This window comes from Chenopodium album, chromosome 11 (genome assembly GCF_948465745.1).
Source record: "Chenopodium album chromosome 11, dcCheAlbu1.1, whole genome shotgun sequence".
Taxonomy (NCBI): domain Eukaryota; kingdom Viridiplantae; phylum Streptophyta; class Magnoliopsida; order Caryophyllales; family Amaranthaceae; genus Chenopodium; species Chenopodium album.
Genome location: NC_137844.1, coordinates 49695298 through 49706202, shown reverse-complemented (window position 1 = coordinate 49706202; position 10905 = coordinate 49695298).

The window sequence follows — 10905 nt, the reverse complement described above, 5'->3', positions numbered from 1 at the left end:
GTCAAAGGAGAAGTTCCTGTCAAGTCAACACAGACATCGCGACCACGATCCCATGAATAAAGTAACACATCTGCAGGTCTGAGAGCCCCATCGTTCCCTCCAGATAACCCAATGTCCACCTCCTTTCTAGCTGAAATCCCTGACCGATAGCAAATATCAACAAGGGTATCCCAAAAAACATTATGCTGATGTTTAATGCCCACAATACCAGCACAAGACACCGTGTGATCACCGAAAATATCCCCACTAAAAACCCTTGAACAAGCAGAGCATGGCGTCGTGATAGAGAACAATGTAACACCCAACTGGTAGCACAACACACAGCGATAAGTCTTGGCGTTCATCGTCTAACCCAATCCCAAAATAGGGACCGCCCTAAGCCAAGAAGAGGTGTGATCTCCTTGCTGTGATTTCCATAATGCTGATTGTCGAGGAGTTAAAGAATAAGCAGATTCTGTTGAAGCGGTAACCTTTGTGAAATAAACATCTGTCAATTTCTTCATGAGTTTAGGGGCAGCAACCTCATTAGGATTACTCAAAATGTCAGACTCCACTGTTCCATTAAACAGACCCAGCGCATCCTCAAAGGCTCGTCCAAGACGAAAAACACCAACATGCCGTAGACGTTGTGTCTGCAACCCAGCAGACTGCAACCGATTAGCAAGAAAAGTATAGTGAGGAACATCACCTGCGGAATAAACACCAAGCCCTCCAAACGCAAATGGTAAGGTGGCAAGCCGCCACTGCCAGTCGCCAAACCCAGGCCCCGAAGCAGTAACAATACGCTCCGAGGAAGATCAAAGAGCCCCATCGAAGTGCGTTGAGCCTTCTCAAAAGTACTAGGAGGACAAGTACGCAATGCAAAGTAGAGTTTAGAAACTCCGGTATATGCCCTAAGTAACAACAGCTCAGACTGAGGATCATCCAGCATAGCGACCTTAGCCATAAGGGCAATGGTCTTGGTCACCCTCTTCATCACAAGCTCACCACTAAAACCAGAATCGAAACTAGCGGGACCACCAAGCAACTTAACACCACGCAAAGGTCGAGCAATATTAGGTGGAAAGACCACCAAGCAACTTAACACCACGCAAAGGTCGACCTAAGATCTTTATTATTATTATTATTATTATTTATTGCTTATTAGTTAATATTGTTTTAGTATATATTTCTCAACTTTGATTGATTACTTGCTTAGTATTGATTTGAGTCAGTTTAATTAGAGTCATGTCCGTGGTGAATGGGGTGATCCAAATAACTGAAGATGAACACTGAATAGGAAAAACAAGAAGGATTTTAAGATATACCATAAAGATCTACTGAGGTAATTCTCTTTTTTTTTTTATATTAGTATTATTATTCTCTTCTATTCCTTGTAAGTAACTTCCCGGATTTTTTTTATTTTTTTATTTTTATTTAAATTTATAAGGTTTGTCATTGACTATTTTAAACTGGTATTAATTATTGTATTTAATTTCCCTTTTCGATTTATCATATTTTTCCAGTACATATATGGATGGGTATTGCAGTTAAACATACGGAGTTTGATTTTTGTTATACTCATGATCAATTGTATAGCAGCTTATTACGAAGTACATTAACATTTGCTAATTTAATTCTATGTTTATGGATCTGTAGTCATATTATTACACCCTTTGCAAATGCTTATTATCTAGCGACTTGCTTAGGTAGTGTCCCTGGCTGTGTTTCATTATTGGTTGACCATCCTATACTATGGATTAGGATTCACGCTCAGCTCGCGGCTATTTTTTTATGTCATCGATCTTACTCAAACTAAGCTTCTTTGAATGTTTTAAAAAATGAATTGGGTAAGGAATCTATCTATGAAGCTGTTTAACTCTAGGATCCATTTTATTGGGTTGTTGCTTGTTAATCCGTTGCTCACTTGGGGATTTTTTCTTCTAATTTGTGTACAATAAGAAGAATAAACGCTCTACGTACTTGTAACAGGATCTATCAAGGATATCATTGAAGAATTACTTCACGCCAGTAGTTGTGGAGGCTCTGATACTCAGGGATGCCCCACTTTCTCATGGTGAGAAACAAAATTTCTTTCTCACATGACATTTTTCGTAATTAAATCAACAATTTTATTCAATTATAGAGCCCATAATAATGAAAAAGTTGTTAATTTATTCACAAAAATGCCTTGAGAAATAAATTTTGTTTCTCAATATGAGAAACAGAGAATTTCCCCTGATAGTCTGAGCTAATTCATTGAAGATTAGGTACAGATGTAGAGTATTCAATCACACAAGCCTTGAAATTTGTCCCTCTTCTAATAATTGAAGAGAGGATAATCAATTCATCTCCCGAAGTAAAGATAGATGTACTAATGGTAGAGCCTAATCAACCTCATGGGAATGAATGAAAATTTTCAATTAGGCCGAATGGGGAATATTCTTATATTACCCCTAGCTTGTTGGTCTTAGAGGGACGAATTGAAGGAGCCTAGGTAAGCCAAAAGATGGTTATCGGTTTAAGAGTGCAAGTTGAAAATTTTCAGGGTAAGTAGGGGTAAAATAAATGTCTCAACCTAGAGCTGTTAATTCGGGTAAACGAGTTGGCTTTGAGTCGGGTAAGTGTAGGTTGGGTCAATTCAATTTAATGTCGTAATCTATGCGAGTTGGGTTCGGGTTGGTTCACGGATGAGTCAGGTCACGTCGGGTCATACATCTTATTGGGTTTGGGTTGGGTTAATAACATGTCAGGTTACATTTGAGTCGGGTAAATAATAGATCGGGTTTAATTCGGGTTTTCATGGGTTAAAACGAGTCAGGGTCATTCTCGAATTTGAGTCGGGTTAGGTACAAGTCAATAATTTACGGGTTATAATCAGGTCGGGTCATGCTCGGGTTTGAGTCGAGTTCGGTTCAAGTCAATAATTTGCGGGTTATAATCAGGTCAGGTCATTCTCGGGTTCGAGTCAGTTCGTTTCAAGTCAATAATTTGCGAGTTCGAATCGGGTTCGGTTCAAGTCTCTATGCATCCAAGACAAAATACTTTGATTAATATTAACATAGAGTAGATTTAGCCTTAAGAAGTTACGATTTTACGAGTAGCTTAAAATATATTTTAACATATATTCTCTAATTATTATATATATGCTAAATATATTCTAGCAATTAGAAATGAGCAAATTGCTATAATTAGTCTATGTAAGGAATCATATGTTTTGAACTATTGACTATTGAACTTATCATAGTAACTCATTTGCAGAAGCACACAATTGTGCAAGTGACAACGTAACTATATAACTATACTTTGATCAATATTAAGAAGCTGGTCTAAATTGAATTTAAGGTGATTTGAAATCGAGTCGAGTCAATAACAGGTTAAATTTTCGAAATGGGTCAGAAACATTTTGGGTTGAATTTGGATCGGGTCAATAACAAGTCATGTTAATTTCGGGACTGATTAGTAACAAATCGAGTTCAATTTCGAGTCGGGTAAAATTTGGGTCGGGTTAGTAACAGGTCAGGTTAAATTCGGGTCGGTTTAGTAACAAGTGTGGTTAAATTCGGGTCGAATTTGTAACAAGTGTGGTTAAACTCGAGTTGGGTTAGTAACAAGTCCGTTAATTTGGGTTTTGATGGGTTAAAACAGGTTTGGGTCAATCTCGGTTCAGGTCGGGTTTGGTTCAGGTCAATAATTTACGGGTTATACTCAGGTCAGATCATCTTTAGGTCGGTTTATGTTCGGGTTTGGGTCTCAAATACTCGGGTTAACTCGGGTATAGGGTTGGTTTCATATTGATTTGGGTCACAATTTTTTTGGTTCAAACACTACTAAAAATTGGCCAAATTGCGACCGGCGCAAACGGTCGCAAAAAATAGTAAAAACGGTCGCAAAACATAATTGCGACCGTCAACGGTCGCAACATGGCGGTCGTTATTATCATGGTTGCAAAAAAAAAATATTACGACCGTTTGACGGTCGCAGATTTTTTACGGCCGTTTTCCCTATTTTCAATGACCGTTTCAATAACGGTCGCAAATATTAGAAATTGCGACCGCCTTTTGAAACGGTCGCAAATATTGAATTTAGCGACCGTCATAAGCCGTCGCTAAAAGTTTTAAAAAAAACAAAAAAAAAAGAAAAAAAACCCACCCACCCACACCCTTAACCCAGATCCTACCCTTAACCTAGATCCCACCCACACCCTTAACCCAGATCCCACCCAAACCACCACACTGCACACCTTAAAACACCACCCAACACCACGAAAACCCCAGCCAGCCACCACGGAAACCCCAGCCACCATGAAAACCCCAACCACCACGAAAACTAGCAAAAATCAACCCAAAACAAAGATAAAATCAAACCCAAAAAGCCAAAAAATCCAAACAAAAATTCAAACGAAAAAAAAAGACAAAATTCCAATGAATAAAACATGGGAATTCGAATTAAAACATGGAATTTCGAATTAATAAAAAAAACAGAGAAAATTCAAAGTAATTAACCATAATCAACCAAAAAAATCAAATTCGAAATAAAATTAACAAAAATCAACCCAAAAATCGAAACGAAAATCAAGCATACATAGTAAAATTAACAAAATAACAAAAATCAAACCCAAACATTAACCAAAAAATGAAAACGAAAATGAATCCCAAAATGAACAAAAATTAACATTCGAATACTGAAATTCGAACAAAAAATAAAAAAAAATTCGAATAAAAACTCAGACAAACAAGTATAAACACGTACGATAACATACCTTAAACCTCGAGTTGACTTCGAATTTCACCTCAAATTTGGTTTAATAAGGCCAAATTCGACAATGAAAAGTCTAGATATAGACTTTTCATGGTCGAATTTGACCTTAAAAACCATCAACTTGCTTAGCCATAACATTGTGACGGTGGAGATAGTGGTGGTGGGCTAAAGCTTGACGATGGGGGTCATGGTGGTTACGGTTGGCGTCGGTTGAATGTTAGGACGATTTTCGATCTATTTCCGGCAATAAAAGTCAATTAATAATGAAGGAGGAGAAGAGGAATGACGAGAAGGAAAGAAGGAGCGAAGGAGGAGAAGAGGAATGAAGTAGGAGAAGAGGAATGGCGAGAACGAAAGAAGGAGCGAAGGAGGAGAGAGAAACAACTGTGAGAAGAGAGAGAGGAAAGAGAAAGAGAAAAGAGAGAATGAGTGGCTGCTGAATGAGTGTGAAGTAGTTAGGGTATGTGATAAGGTATGCTTTTATACCGTTTTTTTAAATTAAAAAATAGGTCTTTTACGACCGTCTTTGCCGGTCGCAGATTATTATTATTTACGACCGTCTCTTTGACGGTCGCAGATTATGACATTTACGACCGTCAGAGACGGTCGCAGATTTTGACATTTACGACCGTCTCTTTGACGGTCGCAGATTATGTCATTTACGACCGTCAGAGACGGTCGCAGATTTTGACTTTTACGACCGTCTCTTTGACGGTCGCAGATTATGACATTTACGACCGTCTTTGACGGTCGCAAACAATTTATTTTAATTTGGAATTATTTTTAATTGTTCAAACAGCCTTGCGACCGTCTAAAAGGCTAAAAACGGTCGTAAAACGGTCGCAAATTTGCGACCGTTGTCAAAGCAGTCGTAATATTGCGACCGCATAAAAAACGGTCGCAAAATATGAATTTTGCGACCGTTTTTCAGACGGTCGTAGAAAAACGGTTGCAATTTAGCCGAATTTTAGTAGTGAAATTGATCGGTTAATAATCGGGTTCGGGCCGATATTTCAGGTCAGCTTTTGACAGCTCTACCTCAACCCAATGTTTGAGTGTGTTCTAGGTGTAAATTCCATATTCCGGTTTTATTAGCTTGGTCTTCAAAAGTAAAATAATCAGGTCTAAGCGAGTCCGGCTCCGCAGATCATCGCTTGAGAGTAGAGGGGGAAGGAAAGGGAATCCCCCTACTCCCAAACAATTTGTACTTGGTGTGGATCGAACTTGTGACCTTAAAGTCACAAGGTGAGTTCCTCACCAACTCCACCAAGCTTTTGCGTGGTCGCGGGTATTGTCCTTGATTCCTAGTTTTACTACTGTGAAAAATAGTACATTGTATTTATACTGTTGTAAATGTATTCTTTAAATAAAATTTATTTTCAATGTTAAATCAATTTATTATTATTATTATTATTATTATTATTATTATTATTATTATTATTATTATTATTATTATTATCATCATCATCATCATCATCATCATCGTAAAAAGTGATACATCAAATTGAATAAAGTGTTACTATATGTAAAAAGATGATTGAAAAATGTAATCAAATTTTCAACTAAGTGTTACGTTTGTTCACAAAAGTGATACACAATGTCGGATAAAGCGTTACTAAAGAAAAGTAAGTGTTATTTAAGAAATAAAAAGTAACACTTTAAAAATGATACTAATAATATAAAAAAAGTGTTACTATAACACTTTTAAAAGTGTTACAATACGTTACCCAAAGTGTTAAATCAAATCGCTTAGGTAATATGGGCGGGTGTATTACCTAACTAAAGTGTTACCTATTGTCTATAACACTTTTATCATCTTATCTACCACTTTTTGGGTGTTACTTGAGGTTAGTTATGTATAGTGTAAAGCAAAATAATAACCGGAAATCATTGAACTGACTAAAGCTATATATCTATGACTTTGTTTAGTCTTCATTTTGGTTTATGATGTTTTCAATGTCCTTGAATATTTTAAACTACTGGTTTATCTTGTACTCCTAAGGTTCTTCTTAAGCCTCTAATTTTCGCCGCTGTTTTGGTCAGAAGAAGCTCGTTAACCAGGTCTTCGATGGTGGCAAACATCCGTTTCTCTCTCTCCTCTCTCCTCTCTCTTTCTATGTTCCAGATTTCAATTTTGATTGATTGATATTAGGTTGGTTTTTTTTTTTTTTTTTTTTTTTTTTTTTTTTTTTTTTTTTTGTTTAGTAGTAAAAAAAATAGAAATTGACATTCATGTATTAGTATTGCACATTTATTTATTAAGTTATGCACATTGTGTTTAAAAACCTTGCATATTTGATTTAAAATTTATGCATATTATTTGAATGGTAAAAATATACACATTTCATTGTTGGGGGTCAGGTTTCAATCATAGCTATTGGATAAAATATGAATGATGAGGATTCCTTCTCATTTTAATCCATATATATATAACATTGTTTCTACTAGTAATCTAGTATGGTTTGATGATGACAAGCAGGTTGGATGAATCGATTAAAGAAAATGAGAATCTTGGGATGGAGCATAACATGCTTAAGAAGAACTAGAGCAAGAAAATAAAGTGAAAGATAAGTTCTTGCAAGATGGTCCCAACAAAAAACACAACTAAACTTGAAGTGATCACTAAAAGGAACAAAAGACCACTGCTCAATAGGAGAATGAAAACAAAATCAAGCTTTGTCAAGTTATTTATAGGTTTCATGTGTTGTTTTCTATACTTGTGTTAGAGTTGTTCATTTCATAGTATTTGGTTTTTAGGGTGAGAGAACTCGTGAGGATTCACTTTATTGTAATTGAGAGATTATAGAGAGTAAGTCTATAGTGTGGGGCTGAGCGAGTAATAATTTGGGAGGGTTTTTTGGTATCTGAATATTATACAGAAATAGTTATAAGAAACTATTTATTAAAATCTAAATTTTGTAAAAGACTAATTTTTGCTGGATTTTCATTATTGACAAATTTCTCTAGTGTTGACCACCCACTTGCCAGTCATGTGACCTTTAAAAAGATTTTTTTTTCTTTTTATTTTCACGTCCTACCAACAGTGCCACCTTCTTCACCATTGCACTATTTTAATCCACCACCACGCACAAAACCCCAACCCACCTCAAACACCCTAAAAATTTTAAAATTTTAAGGTACAACCGCATGTACCTTGTTTGGTACAGACAAAAAAGGCGAAAAGAACATGTAGCTATTTTGTAAAGAACATACGACTACTTTGTAAAGAACATATAATTATTTTATAAAGCCCAATTTATGTTTTTTTTTTTATATCTAAAGAACATATATCTGTAATATTAATAAAGAACATGATAATATTATATAATGTACATTATTTATATATACCCACCATAGTTTAAAGACAAATTTCAAAGAACATTACACAATAAGCAATGAACATTAGGTCACAAATAAAAGTACATTACATTAACAATCAAAGAACATGGACATGTGTTCTTTCTAATTAGGTATATGTTCATTACATTTTAATAGTATGTTCTTTACACTACAGCTGTATGTTTTTTACATTTGTATAATATGTTCTTTCCGCAAAACGTTTGTACGATGCATGGTACAAACTCCTGAATGAACCATACACTGAGCCTACCTAGGCCATATCTCTCGCCTAACCTTAATACCTATATATCATAAGGAGCCTTCATTCCGTGCTCCCCCATAAGGCCACAAGCAACGAACAGCCACACCAACCATCATTCCAACCATGCTACACCAACAACAAAAGCACATCAACCCACGACATCAATTGTAGTAATTTCAGTCTGCAAAAGTAGCTCGAATTCAGAAACCCAAATTGTAATTGTCAAATAAAAGGAGAAAGGGAAAATGATGTATGGGAAGGAGAAATTGAGGAATATTAGGATATAATTGGGATGTTGGACATCGAATTGAGGATAAAAAAGGGTGAGAATTTGGTTAATTTAAAGTCACATGACTAGCTTGTGGGTAGTCAACGTTGGAGAAATTAGTCAATAATGATGGAAATCCGGCGAAAGGTAGTCTTCTACAACACTTTTATTTTTAATTAATAGGTAATTTCTTACAACATTATTTTTATTAGGTACGTAGTTTCTCATAAAAAAATTGATTTTAATAGGTAGTTTCATTCTGAGAAAAAATCCTATTAATAAATCTAATTAACATAAGCTTATCTTTTTGCTTAAAATTGGGCAAAAACATTTTAATAGATTATTTACAAAAGGATAAATACAGGTTTATTAAAATATAACTTTTCCAAAGCAAATTTTAAACTCTCAACAAAAACTCTTGAACTCGTTCGTTGCTAACTGGAAGTCTGGAACTCGTGATAATGTTCCTAACCTGGAATCACATACCAGGTTCTTCTGGGTACCTGCTTTCAACATCTTGCCAACTACCCAGCAACTTAGTTTTCTTGTTCCTCATCTTGATTTAGCTGTACTATCATTCTCCTGTATATTAAGGAGTTTTCTTGTGTTTCTGTTAGGAAGTTCCATTCAGTTTCTCGTTGGAGACCATCTAGCAGAAACCTATCTTTCATTTTAATTGATTGCTTATTCTTAAGCTTGTTATGCTCCAAGCTTCTCCTTTGCACTACCAAGTCATTGAACCTACAAACATAAATACAAAGAGCTACTAGTCGATGTTTGCTAGCTTGTTATAATCAAAACCATATTAGTAAATAAAAAAAAACAAAAAAAAAAAAACAAAGTCAATATCATGAAACTTTATATTAATAAGGATGGCTATCGCGCATCATAGCTAGCCATGTCCATTAAGCTCTTTTGGTTTGATCTTATATCACTAATTTAGTTATTGACAATATTAATGAGGGAAAATATGTAAAATGTCCACACATTATTATTAAAAGTTCAAAAAAGTTATTGACAATATTAATGAGGGAAAATATGTAAAATGTCCACACATTATTATTAAAAGTTCAAAAAAAAAAAAAAAAAAGAAGAGACCATTAATATTAATGAGAGCAAATAGGTAAATAAACAATTTAGAGGGTATAATTGTCCAAACATTATTCATAAGAGTGATCTCAAAATTTTTATTAAAAATATCTATCTAACAATAAATTTAAATTTATGATAAAATTTGTAATTAATTTAATATGATATTGAAAAATCATGGTCAAAGTTATTATTACGTATATAAATAGCAAAGAAAAAGGTCCAAAGCATGGTATATCCGGATTTTTGATTAAATGCGGAATGAACATATAGTTGTTTTGTAAAAAATATATAGATGTTTTGTAAAGAACATATAGTTGTTTTACAAAGAACATTTATCTTTATGCTCTTTTTGTTTTTTTATATTTAAATAACATCCATAATATCAATAAAGAACATGATAATATTATGTAATGAACATTATCTATATACACCCACCATAATCTAAAGACAAAATTCAAAGAACACTTCACAGTAAACAATGAATATTATGTCACAAATAAAAATATATTACACTGACAATCAAATAACACGGAGATAAATAGAATTATTTAACAGTGTGTTCTTTATAAAATAGCGTCTTGTTCATTGTTATTAATAGAACTTTTTTTATATCTCTTATGTTCTTTTATCACATTCATTACATTTTAACAATATGTTCTTTTCATTTTAGATATATGTTCTTTACAATTTTATATCATGTTCTATTCAAGTTAAATTAACTAATTGTTCTTTTCACTTTAACTAAATGTTCTTTACATTCCTATACAATTTTCTTTTCTTTTCTTTTTTTTTTTTTTTTTTTTTGAACGGATCCATGAACCACTGATTACCTTTACTCAGATCATCAATGATTTCCAGTTATGATGGTTTTCCTTTCCATGCCCTAGTAAAACTAGAATCTCGAATTTGCGTCTTGTGGCATTTTTTTCTAGCCCTTTTTACCATGAAATATGGGTCATCACCTTGCATCTTTAAACCGATAACCATCTTTTGGCATACCTTATCGATCTCCCCCGACCCTCGGTACCAACAGGGGGTAGTATACCACCCGGCCAAATTGAGATAGTTTCATTCCCAGGCCGGAGGTTGATTAGGTTCTACCATTAGTACTCGCTCCGTCCTTAAATTAGTGAAATTTGATTATGTTCTACAATTAGTACTCGCTCCGTCCTTAAATTAGTGACCTATTTGTAATATTTATCAT